Source organism: Bos indicus, chromosome 14 (genome assembly GCF_029378745.1).
Source record: "Bos indicus isolate NIAB-ARS_2022 breed Sahiwal x Tharparkar chromosome 14, NIAB-ARS_B.indTharparkar_mat_pri_1.0, whole genome shotgun sequence".
In the NCBI taxonomy this organism is placed as follows: domain Eukaryota; kingdom Metazoa; phylum Chordata; class Mammalia; order Artiodactyla; family Bovidae; genus Bos; species Bos indicus.
The window spans coordinates 48,386,071-48,399,839 of NC_091773.1; positions in this window are offsets into that span (position 1 = coordinate 48,386,071).

Genomic DNA, 13,769 nt, shown 5'->3' on the forward strand with positions numbered 1-13,769 from the left:
AGCTTCCTTAAATGGAAGATACGTCTCTGAGAGCAATGCCGGGTGTTGAATAGATGGACCATCATTCCATCATCCACCACCGCCAAGTCCTTCTGTTTCATCTAGACCGTATTGCAGCTGAATACATCTTATGAGTTATATAGCAGTTTCTTAAAGATGAAATTCTGTGTTGCAACAGGCCAAATGTGTTTGCTGTAGGCCCATCTGTCTCAGTAGTGCTTGTTCACACACTAGCTATTTTTTCATACTTAAGGCTATTTATTGCACATAAATACCCCAAAGCACAAATAACAGGCAAGAATATTTTAGACATACCCATGACATATATCAAAGTATTCAGAGAAAAGCAAATAAGTGGGCAGAACTCTCTGTTGAGTGTCAATAACTTGTATCACTTACCAAGAATTTAGTGGATGGCAATCCAAAGCTTTTAGTTCTCTTAAATGAAGGTGGTGGTGTGATGGATTAGGTATAAATCTGAATATGACACTCTTTCCAATGGGGCAAGCTATTTGCCCTAGAAAGTGTGAAATCCAAAATCTATCCAACTTTCACCCAGATAAGAACTGAAAACATAAAATCATAGAATACCAGGATTGGAAGGAACATCAGAATTCATTGAATATAGACCTCCTATTGATGTTTAAGACCCTTTTAAAGTATTGAGACTTTTGATATTTCTAGCATTTAGTTGACTATTTCTTGTGATGGAGGGACCTTCCTGAGACTATATTATGCTGTGTTCATTCTCTGACTGGACTGTTTGATCATTCACACATTTGTGCTATGTTGGAATAATTTAATGACTTAAGCCATTTGTATTGATTAAATGCTTCTGGTGTCCCAGGAATTGTTCTAGGAACTGAGATGTTTCCTGTACCATTAAGTATTCTTTTATTTAGAAGTACCAAACTCAGACCAACCAACCCAAATGCATTATTTAACCCAAAGGATTTAAATAAAAATCTCATATTAGTGAAAAATCCATGAGTGGATCTGATTTTTATGTGATTGGATTCTGGAGCTCAAATGACTTCATTAGAAAGAGGTTTTCATTTCTTTGCTCTCTTTTTCTCTATGCTGACTTCATTCACAAGCAGGCTTTCAACCTTGCGATGACAAAATTGCAGACATAGGTCAGGATCATATATTCTCAATCTTCCTGTAACTTTTCAGCTTGCCATCTGAAACCAGAATAAGTATAATTCTTCCTTTATATGACAGACTTCAACTATGATGTCTCTCCTTGAGTCTTTCGCTTTCCAAAGTGATTTCCCCATTCTTTCTATCTGTCCATAGAGATTATAGAGTCCTTTATATCTGCTGCTGCGTCTGCTGCTGCTGCTTCTAAGTCACTTCAGTCGTGTCCGACTCTGTGTGACCCCATAGACGGCAGCCCACGAGGCTCCCCCGTCCTTTATGTCTGCTGCTGCTGCTGCTAAGTCGCTTCAGTCGTGTCTGACTCTGTGCGACCCCATAGATGGCAGCCCACCAGGCTCCTCTGTCCATGGGATTCTCCAGGCAAGAACACTGGAATGGGTTGCCATTTCCTCCTCCAATGCATGAAAGTGAAAAGTCAAAGTGAAGTCACTCAGTCGTGTCCGACTCTTAGTGACCCTATGGACTGCAGCCTACCAGGCTCCCCTGTCCATGGGGTTTTCCAGGCAAGAGTACTGGAGTGGGGTGCCATTGCCTTCTCCATCCTTTATGTCTAGTGCTTACTAAACATTGAGTGGACAAGTGAATGAATGAATGAACGAACACTTTTTCCAAGCTAATATGTGAATCATTTGGGGATCAAGTTTAGTTGTGCTTAAGAGTTAAGTTTCTTTTCACTCCCCACAATGTCACTACTTTGTTTCCAGTTACATAAGCAGACAAGCAAAAGCAGCAGCAAAATGTCATGCTGCAGTGCATGAGGAGCTGTAATAAAGGGCGCAGCAAAGCTTGTGAATACCTTCACTTGAAGGCCTTAATTAAATACTTGAGAAGTTTCCTGACCAGAGTATGTCATTTACTACAGACTAGTAACAGATGGTGATGAGTAAATTTATAGGTAAATTAGAAAAAAAAAAATGTTTACAAAGTTACATTTTCATCAGATTTTTTATGCTTTTAAATTTATATCCCCAATGAAATGAGCAGTACTCAAACTATGGTACAGTGAATAGTGCCTTTTATTAATGTTTTTTTCATTTCCTATGATTTCCTTTTTTTTAAAAGATAAAACTGTGATTGAAATATAATTGAAATTATATCTAGCACTGGAGCTATGTGGTAAGATCCACATAGTCCTTGCTTCGGAGAATAGCATGAACTAAATAAACAGGGAGTCCTTCATGTTACAATGTTGGGAATAAGGAAGCACAAGTTTGCTATGAGAGCCCCTTACGCAGTCTGTGGGGAAGGTGGGGCTAGAGAAAATGTTTCAGAGGAGCTGATAGCTGAGGGCAGAAGAAGTTATAGACATTAGACTGGTAAAGAAAAGTGGCCTACTCATTATTATGACTGATTTATAGTCATGGTATGGAATTAAGACAAAGGGCCCTGGATTTTTTTTCCTCATCCTTCATGACATATCTTGGACTAAACCATGCTCTGCTTGGTTTCATCCATTGGTGTAAATGGTATCTGGTTGATTGCAGAGCATGCATTCCTCTGGTAACAGCACAAATGTAGCAAACAGCCTACCATTTTTTGTCCCATGCCTCCTGCCTCTGGCCTCCTAACCAGTCTCAGTGTAGGAAGGGGCATGTGATTTGGCTGGGCCAATCAGAGCACTGCATTGTGGTCACCATAGTGATTGTTTACCGTAAGTGGGTGACCCAATCTTGACCTATGAGTGTCAATCTTAGAACTTTTTATGGTACCACTGTGAGGACCATACTTTCTTCTCTCTTATGGTGCTAAGCTGGCTGGTTGGAAGCCTGGTGTGGGTGGCCATCTTTGCACCATTTGGCAAATGTTTGACTGTGAGGCCTGCTGATATAGAGGACTGCAGATGTGAACAAGGAGGGAGAGGCAGAATAATGATTGTAGAATTGGAGGACCTGTATCCAGCTGTGCCTGCTGAAGAAGCTCAGTGTTTGGGAATGTGATGTTTGCCAGTCTATATGTTCCTCATTCTACTTGAGCCAGTTGGGTTGGGTTCCAGGCATGTGTAACCAGTATGTCCTGCTCAGTACATTTAATCAAATGTAATCAAGTAATCACTTTGGTTATGGTCTCAGCTAGTACTCAGGAATGCAGTAATAATTAGCACATTTTTATTCTCCTAATTGAGAGAATACAGGTCTCAGAGAAATAAGGCACTTCACGGAAGCCTGGTCTGTGGTCAGCTGGACTGGACTGTGGTCCACCGGATAGTGAAAAGTGTTTTCTTTCCAGTTTCATAGCAGGGGCGTTTGAACTTCAGTTCCATCACTTGTTTTAGTGTGACTGAGCAAATCGTTGAGTATCTGCAGATTAGTTTTTGAAAAAAGATTGCTCTATGCATCATATTTATGATCTGAGTTTTTGTGAATAATCTGTGAATATCATAAGATCATATTAATAGGGCATTAATAGCACTGCCTCTGGCATTCAACCACTTATCGAGGAGTTTCATTACCCAGAAGGAAGCCCTTGAGAACTGTTGGAAGGTCTCCTGTGGTTATAGTACACCAGCTTACAGAGGGGTCCTTTGCAGATACTGAGACCTCCCAAGTGGACCAAAGATAAGAAGTAACCAGTGGTAGGATAAGAAAGAACTGTATACTGTCTTTTGTGTCACTGTCTGTTAGAGGAAACCTCAAACAGTACAGCTTAAGCTGAAATATTTCACAGATATTTTAGTATATCAGATAATTTAATCTTTATTATACTTTACTCTTCTACACAACAGTAATTAACTGGGCTTTACTAAGTACTTATCCTCTGCCAACACTATAAATTAGTCCTTTACATTAATTAATTCATTTTATCTTTGTGACAATCTATATAGTATTATTATATGTTATTAATCAAATTTCATAGATGAAGTCTCAGAAAGGTTAAGCAACTTGTTCAAAGTTACATGGTTAATAAGAGGCATAGCTGGATTACCAATCCAGGCACTTGATTCTCAGGGTTGTACTCTGTATTATATTCCTTGCCTCGAATTATCATATGGTCTCATGGAGTTCATATTTGTTGGATTTGATGGCAAGGTATTGTGGACATTAACATGCACAATTTTTCTTTAGAGGCTGAAGTTTTGTTTTTTTTTTCCTGGCTCAAAATGGTCAGGTCTGGCTCCTTTAAGAGTCTTCTTCAAGGAGAATCCTCAAGCACACATGCAGAAAGATTTCTAGGGAATGCAAGTGTTGTGATTAGTCCTACCTGTTGATTACACATGATCTGTGTAATCTGAATGACATGTCTGAATCTCAAGCCTGGATCCAGTTGGAGCCCTTGCTAAGCAATTTATGGACTTTGGGTGGAGAAGAAACACATATCAATATCTACATTGTGCCCAGACAAGCCTCTTTTCAAACTGATGAATAAAAAGTGTATAGGAAATATTTTATTAATTGGGTTTATAGAAGGTGTCACCCATTCACGCGGAATGCTAGTAATTTCTGGTCTTGACCACTGTTTTCCTCAGTATGAACACAGGCCAGACCTTTCTGACTAATGCTAGGATTAACTAGTTGATCCTGGTCTTTTTCTGCATGGAAGTGTGTTATGTGTTGATAGAAACATGGCTGAAGGTTGATGGAGGCATTGTTCCCTCCCTGGGCACGCCCTTCCAGACCTTTTAAACCATACCACCTCACAAAATCTTACTGCATCAACAGAATCTGCTCTAACCCTTCTGGCTTCCAGATGTTTTTCTGTCTCACCTTAGAGTGACTGTAGACTAATCAGGGTTTGTAGCTCAATCCTGGTTTCTCGAGCTCAGTACAGTAGATATTTGGGCTGGATACTTTTTTTTTTTTGGTGAGGGCTGTTCTGTGCCTTCAAGGCTGTTGAGCTGCACCTCTGGCTTATGTCCACTAGGTGCCAGTAGCATACCCCTTGCCCCCATGCCCTCCCCATCCTCTACTCCCGCTCCTAAAGCTCCTAAAGACCTCCAGTTGTGACAATCAGAAATGCCTCCAGACAATGACAAATGTTCTGGCGGAGCAAAATGTTCTCTAGTTGGGACCACCAACCTATGCCAAAAAATTTTAGCTTAAAATGTTCTGCCATATACTTATAATTTTCTAGTTGTCCTCATTCCTGTTTCCTCAACAAGACGGCAGATCTCTGAGACAGAGTTGGGCATTATTCTATCGCTTTGTTCTTTCAAATGTGAAGACAAAGAGAAAAGGAAGGTCAACTATCTCAATACCTGTTGAGTGCCAGCCAGTGATTTTTCCAAGTGTGTTGCATATGCCATTCGATCAGTTCTTTCTAGAAATATTTATTGAGTGCCTACTTAACCATATGGTCCTTGAGAGGCAACATTCAAATTCCAGCTCATCTGCTTAATGTGACCTTGGGTTACACTTCATCTCTGAGTGTCTAAGTTTTTTTTTGTCTGTGAAGTGGGGTAGTAATCTCACCCATCCCAGGAGGCTCTGAGGATTACACGGATTGAAATGTTCAAAACATTTAGAACAGGATCTGGCAACACATTGTGTAAATGTCTGCTGAGCATTAGCTGTCTCTGTGACTACATGTCCAGCATGGATTTGGTGCTGAGAACTTGGCAGTGAACTAGAGGTCTTGTTCTCATGGAGCTTATATTCTAATCTGGTCTCACACAACCTTCATAAAAACTATCTATAGTATAACCAGGCCCCATTCCACTGGTGAGGGAAATGTAGCTCAGTGAGAGGAAGTAAATTGCTCAAGGTCACACAGCTAGCTACTGGGCCAAGACGTGAACTCAGCTGTCTCTGGTAACAAAGCCACATCGAATATTGAATAGATTCTCAGTGTACTTGTCAATGTCTAAACTGAAAAGGAAATAACTTCCCTTTTCCTTTATTCTTTCCTCTTTTTTGTTTTCTCTTTCTTTTCCAAAGACCCTTGAAAACTTTCTTCTGAGTTTTACCAGTAAATTTTGGTTCCCATTTCATGTTTGGGTATTTATTTCGCTTGTGACCATCCTGCTATCTCTGCTGGTGAATCAATCCCAGACCTGAGATACATGAAATTTCATTGAAAATGAAATGTCCACAGTGATTCATCTTTGCAGCAAATGGGTAATATGTACTTTGGGTTTTAAAAATAGAGATGAGTCAAGAAAATCATATGTTTCCTGTTTTAAAAAAAGCTTTTCAAAGATTTGGGTACCCCTCCACCCCTTACCATCAGATTAAACATGGTGACCATAATTGGGGTACACTTCCAAAGACAGCTGAAAATAGCTCATTCCTTTCCAATTTTAACATGTAGAAATACTATTTATCAAAATAATAATTTCAGCTATTTCTAGCCACGTTTCACGTCAGCTCAGGGACTCTCCCATGTGTCAATATTCCCCATCCGGGGTTTATCACCACAGGGAATGTGGTGGGTGGTTAGAGGATCCTCCTTCACTCTTCCTTGCTCTGTCTCTGGACGTGGGTAGCTGAGGCACTCAGGTCATGGACAAGGGCTGCCTTCTTGCTAAATGGCTTTTGTGTTATTATTTTCCCAGGACTGTGCCCATGTGTATTTACGTGTGTGCCACTTCATAGTGGGTGTGACAGAAGAGCAGCAGCCAGGCTGGTTAGGCTGCAATCTGGAAAGTTGGAGGAAAAAACCCTATGTTTTGCACCTCTCCAATCCATGCTTAAGCGGGAATAACAGCCTGTTTGCTGTTACAGACTGCTTGTCCTGGGCTCATGCTGATGGCAACGAGACGTTGATTTTCAGGTTAATTGGAAAGAATTTTGTTTATTTGAATGGAATCTTATCAAAATGCATCCTGAAAGTACATCCTGGGCAAAACCTTCACTCTTTTGAGGTGAAGGTAAAAGAGATGAAGTTTTCAGAAATTTCCTTGAGTTAAAAACTAGACCGTATATTCACAATTACATCTTTGTTTGGAAAAAAGACTCAGTGCGCAGTGACCTTGTAGGTCTATCTTTGTGAACAAAGAGCTTATCCAGAAGAGCAAAGAAGGAAGCAAAGAAGGAAAGAAAGAAGAAAGAAAGGATGAGAGGGAGAATGACTGCATGAATGACACTAAAGACCAAATATGGCAGCTGCATTTCTAGAAGATTCTGTCTCCTCTTAGGACTGGTCACCACTCACACTCCAGACTCTGAATGCCCTCTTGGTTCCGTGTGTCCGTGTCTGCTTCTCTCCTCATGCTGACTGCCAAGTTTGGAAAATCACACCTCAGTTCCAAGTCATGCTTCCTATCCAGGTCCCCAGATCAGCCCTCCTCTTCACCTCCAGGTGGATGCTTGGCATCCGCAGTGGGTGTGTCCCACCGCAGTACAGGAGCAGCCATGTGACATGTGGTTCAGTTATGCATTTACTCTCATCCCGCGATATAAATTCTTTAAGGTGGTCTGTCAGCTGCCAAAACTGTTGAGAGAAGAGACAGGCAGTATTGTCCCTACCCCGCCTCACATGAAGAAAACATAATCTTGTCTCTGTCTTTACCCTGCCAAGTCTCGGTATGTATTTGGCACATTTAATATGTTTACTATCAGTTATAACATGAATGATTTTGGATTTCCTACTTCACACACACACAGCACAAATACACCAAGAAAATACCAAATTTCCAATTATGAGCAGTCAGTTCTATGAGAAATACACTAACATTTAAAATACAGAAACTTCAGAAGACTGATATAGAAACAGTACCAACTTGCTCTGCTTCAGGAGAAATAAGACACTACTGGAAGAAGTTGGGTCTTCCCTGGTGGCTCAGGGTGGTAAAGAACCCGCCTGACAATGCAGGAGATGCAGGTTCGATCCCTGGGTTGGGAAGATCCTCTGGAGAAGGAAATGGCAACCTACTCTAGTGTTCTTGCCTGTGAAATCTCATGGATAGGGGAGCCTGACGGATTACAGTCCATGGAGTCACAAAAGAGTCAGACAACTGATTGACTAAACCGTAGCAAGGAGTTGCTAGAGATTGCCTGGCAGTGAGCAAGACATTGACAGGGGCAGATAGTTCACCAGCACCAAGCAACTTTCACTAACTCTGAATCTGCCATTTATTTTCACATCCCTGTGTCTCTGGTGCATCTTTTTCTCTTTACTCCCTCTTTAGAGACCCAGGTGAAATTCAGTTTCTCCCAAGATGTTTCCTCCTGGTTGTCCCTTTCCCTTCACAGAACCACCACTGCATGTTTGGTTGCTTCTGTGGTGATTGCAATGTCCCTCTCTGGAGTTTTCTGTATTTGACATATTAGCCTTGAATTGAGAGACTGGGTCTCATTTGCTTTTCACAGAATCACATTGCCTAGCACAGAGATGGGACTAGTCATGGTTGTTCCATAAACATTTAAGGAATAAATGGAATGAGTGCCTCAGTGTTATATTGGGTTGGACAGAAGGTTCACTTGGGTGCTTCCATAAGATGTTATGGAAAAACTCAAACTTTTGGCCAACCCAGTACTTTAAGTGTGAGAGATTGGCATGTAGGCCAATAACTTAAACAGTGACACTCAGAAGATCTGGATTCAAATTCATGCTCTGCCTTGTACCAGCTCTTACAGTGGAGGGAGATCATTTAAGTCTTTCCCCAGAAAAACTGAGGGTACCCATGCTTAGCTGTAAGCACCCTAGGATCATGTGAACTGCATAAATTGACGTAGGTATTGCAAATTTTGAATTGTACCTTTTGAAGAGATAGTTGTTAATATCTGAGCTAGTACTTAATGCCCAGTAGGCCTCCCTGCCTTCCATTTTTCTGTTCTTCCTCATCACTCTAATGCTAACCACAGTTTGGTTTTTGGTATAAGAATGTGTAGTGGGTCTGCTGCCAGGTACAAGCGCATGATGGGTTCTGAATAGCTGGATCAGTGCCTGTCTTCTCTCTGAACCCCGATTCCACTGTGGCCACTGAGACGTGGGTGTGAGAGTTCAGGATTGGGCTATGGGTGCGTGAAATGCCTGTGAAAGAGGAATACGAAACCTGTATGTACACACAGGGAGAGAACTTAGAATACTGGGCTTCACATGCACTGCTCTTTGCATATACGAAACCTATATGTACACACAGGGAGAGAACTTAGAATACTGGGCTTCACATGCACTGCTCTTTGCATAAATCAATCAGTCATCCAGCTCCGTAATTTATTGGCTCCTCAGCACAGTCTTGAATTATTAATCAATAAACTTATGGAATATTCCCTTTTTGTGATTGCTGAAGTATTGATGGTTTTTTTCTGGTTTGGAAAAGACTAAGTTTAGCTTCTCCACAGGGTATTTTTGAGAAATAAAAGGAATAATAGACTAAGTGCTAAAAATAATTGTTGAATGAATGAACTCCCAGTTAATCACAGCATCAAGGCCCTCTGTCACTGGATAGAATATTCTGTGACATCCCTTTTCAAGAGTAATACTGGTAACCTCTAAGTTGAAACAGAAAGTAGGGGGGGAATTCAGAAGTAAACATCTTCACAGAATCCACATATCTAGGATTTTTCAGTGTACCTTAGGCCTTATCAGTACTGTTATATTTTATGATATTTGGGGCAGTAATTTAAAAAAAATTAGCTTTAAAAATAGAAATCGAAATACAGAGGGCAGAGAAAAAACTCTCCATTGCCTCAGTATGAAAATTTTTATGGGATTTTTTTTTTCTTCTGGCTTCCTCATCTCTTTGAAAACACTCTTCTCTCTACTTATGGGGAAAAAAATACACCTACCAACAGCCTGGAAGAATTATGCAATGTGCTTTGCACAACTCCCAATGGCCTCAGGTAACAATGTAAGTGAACCTTATTAGACAATTTTTTTTTTCACTGTGCATGTGAAAAAATTATTTTTAAATTGAGTTTTTTTTTTTTCTTTTGGATTCAGTAAAACTGCTCTCCTTGAATGAAGAGGAGCCACATGAGAAGGAATTAGGGCATGTTACAATTCAGCTGTTTGAGTCAGATGTAAAAAGAAAAAAAATATTGGCATTTCTGAGGTGGAAAAAGCTAGGTCTTCCTTCTGAGGAATCACAAAAATAACTGCTGAAAACCCTCACACTTTCCAAGAGAAACTTCTTTAAAAGTTATGTGTAACTAAAAATAGGGAGATTATAATGGAAGTCAGTGTGCATGTGTATAAAATCCCAGAGCAGCATAGGAGGCGTGGGCTGGAAACTCAGGGTTTGTGATTTTAAATCTGTTGGTAGATTTAAATCTGTTGGCCAGAAGAGCATTTAACCCTGAGTCACCTGTGTTACTTACCTGTGGAATGGAGATCTCAAAGGAGTCTCAACGAAATGAACTTTAAATTTATCATTTGGCATCAAAGGAAAACCCACTAGCTTCACAAACGAATGATGATACTCTTCTTAAAGGACTGTGAAAAGCTTGGCTTCTGATGGGTAGCTTAGAGCAATGTCATGTGTTTCTGAAACGCCAGAGACCTCAACTTTGGGAGCATTTGTTTCAAGACCTGAGATCTTCATTGTGATTGAACCTCGAGAAAGCCCCTAACCCAGCCTGTGACGGGGAAGGTGACAGTTGCTCAGTTGTGTCTGACTCTTTGCGACCCCTTGGACTGTGGCCCACCAGGCTCCTCTGTCCATAGCGTTCTCTAGGCCAGGATACTGGAGTGGGTTGTCAGTTCTCCTCCAGGGCAACTTCCTGACCCAGGGATCGAACCTGGGTCTTCTGCATTACGGGCAGATTCTTTACCATCTGAGTGGTCTTCAAATGGGAACAGCAGTGCTTACCCCATCATGACAAAGAACATATCAGGGACTGCCCTGGTGGTCCAGTAGTTAAGACTCTGCCCTTCCAATGCAGGGGGTACGGATTCAATCCATGGTCAGGAGCGTAGGATCCCACATGTCACTCGACCAAAAAACCCCAAGAAACAAAAGAAAAACTAAAGCATTAAAAATCTTAAAAAATATATATATATGAAAAAATACTAAAGTACGGTCATGTCAGGAACTAGGGGAATGGAAATGGAGCAGAACAGTTTAATGCATACAGGACTTCTTTAGGGGATGCTTAAAAACATTCTGGAACTGGACAGAAGTAATGGTTGTACAACATTGTGAATGTGCTAAATGCTGAAGAACTCCACTCTAAAATGGTTAATTTGGTGTTATGTGAATTTCACTTCTGTAAGAGAAAAATAACATTTATAATTCAAGGTAGAAGGAGCTCGCTCAGTGCAAGCATCGTTGCATCACCTCTGGTAGATAGGTGTCGGGTCTTTTGATGATTTTAGGTAGAGTGGCTGCTGTTTATAATTCTATTTGTTCAGAAAGACGGCATGAGTAGTGTTCATTGGAAAAGATGCGTGGCTGAGCGACAGGAGACAGCTAGACATTTGGAAGAGGAGTTATGATTTTGAAAAATTGCGTTTATTTTCCCAACCAATATAATAACTGTGTTGTGACTGCTTTTGATAGGCAGAAACAAGACTTAGCAGAGTGAGGGAACAAATGGGTGAGTTACAGCATGATTGCACGGGGCTTGAAACTTGACCTTCCTGGTATTGATGACACACAGCCCTTCGGAGGCATCTTGACTCATCCAGCTTTCAAAAAGTGTCCTGTTGAAAGGAACGCAGACTTGGGAAGACTTTAGTATGACTGGAAATTGATAAAAGAGAGCTCAAGCAGCTTGCCCCACCTGCTAGGGCAGAAACACCTTGCTCTAAACCTGCCTTTTCCCAGGACGCCACCAGCCTTTTGTGGTTTCCATTTCCTCTCCTTTTTCATGTCTATACCCCCCAAGCCCTTAGGTAAAATGGCTAATTTCCTCTTGAACCCCATTCCTTATTTCTTGCTTCAGTTGTCCTTGCGTGCTTAGGAGAAAACATTCTGGATGAGAAATGTCATATCAGGTCAGGACCAGTCAAGGATCCAGTTCCTGCAAATACATCATTTGTTTCTAATCTAATGATGAGGCTCACACCCAGGATGCTCTCAGTGGCTATGTTCCTCTCCAGGTGGAGCTCCAGACTCTCGGGTGCCAGATGATTAAGCCTCGCTTCTAGCAGGGGTTGGAAGCAGCTGCTTCCATATCAAACCTCTTTTTCTCTCAGCCAGTTGCGGCAGAGTCTACACCCAGCTGTGCTGTGAGGTGCCCACTGGCAGCTCTCATGTCTCCCGACAACCTTTCATCTCGATTCTCTATAAACTTTTCTTAATATCTGCTTGTTAAACCTGACAGAATGGCATCAGAACAAAGCTAACCTGGCTGCCGAAATGCTGGCAGCATCATCTGTCAGGCCTTTTTGCTGCTTCCTTTGATAAAGTTTTGCCCGGCTATTATTACGGAGGCCTGGTTGGAGGGTGCTGAGACCTCAGCGCAGAAAGGCATCCATCTGATGCGGAAAGCTCAGAGGGTGATGTGGTCCTGGGGTGTATCCTGAGTTGAGTCATCTATTTCTTCTCCCACATTATTCCTCGTGAATACCAAGTCCACCCTCCCCATCTCTGCTTATGTAAGTGCTTTAGAAACCTTTTGAAATAAAACTTTCAAATTTGGTTGCTCTACTTAGAAATTCCAGAGGCAAGATTTTAGGCAGTTTCATAAAATGATCACATGGATGCATTGCTTTCTAGGGGTCTCAGAGTAAATTCACATCAGAGTGAGGATGTGAAGTCAGAGCTTCTTATATAAAGAAGAAAACAACCTTACTTGTGATATATAGGATGTTTCCATCCTTCCCTGAAACTCAGCTGGTGCTTAAACAGTCATGCTCAGAGATCAGAGGGCTATCTGAAAGTGGAACGGCGCATGCCCATTGCCGCTGACGCCAGCTTCAAGGATTTCTGTTCAAGAATGGTTTTCCACCTATGGTCTTCAGACAGACCTGGTAAAGGTTGGAAAAGAGCCATGGACACTGCCCTCTAACACTTAGCTAGCACAATCCTTGCCAGAAGAGTAGGTGCCCCACAAATGTTATTGACTTAGAAGTAGAGCTGACAAATTAAATTAGAGGGGGTGGTAGATCAAAAGTGTTCTTCCTTGAGAAGGGCATCCATAATTTAGTTTGCCAGATTTAGCCTTTAAACTTCTGGAGCAGCTTCCGCCCCGCCCACCCCCATCCCCACCACTGGCCAAGAACAGATTACATGGTAGTGTTTATAGAATCTTCATTAGCATAGTCCTCTCACTTTTCTATATAGCTGAGCTTTCCATATTCACTTATTTTAACCTATGGGAAAGGCAAGAGCTAGAAATATTCTTTGTGATCATTCCTGCCCTTTTCCATAGAACGTAACTGGCCTTATTCACAGTTAAACCTCCTTGAATGCCTTTGGCATTACACACCTGGCTGAGGGCATCATAAGAGGCTGAGGAATCAGAGAACTCTTTTTCTTTTATCTCAAGTGCTTCTTTTATATGGTATATATATATGGTATATATTTACAAGAAGGAAAAAAGACATTCTCTGAAGAACTGTGGGTCATCACTTTGAGAACAATGCTACAGCAGAATAGTAGTTAAACTCAATTTCAAGTTCAAGAACAAACAGATGAGCTGCCTGGTTCTTTGCTCCCTGACACCCATACTCTCCTCCTCATGAGCCATGCCAAGGAGAGTTCCCATCTCCAAACTTTTCTCCTTATAAGGCGTGGTTTCTGCCATTAAGAAGTCCGCTTGGACATGGAAGACTTCAAGCACTAA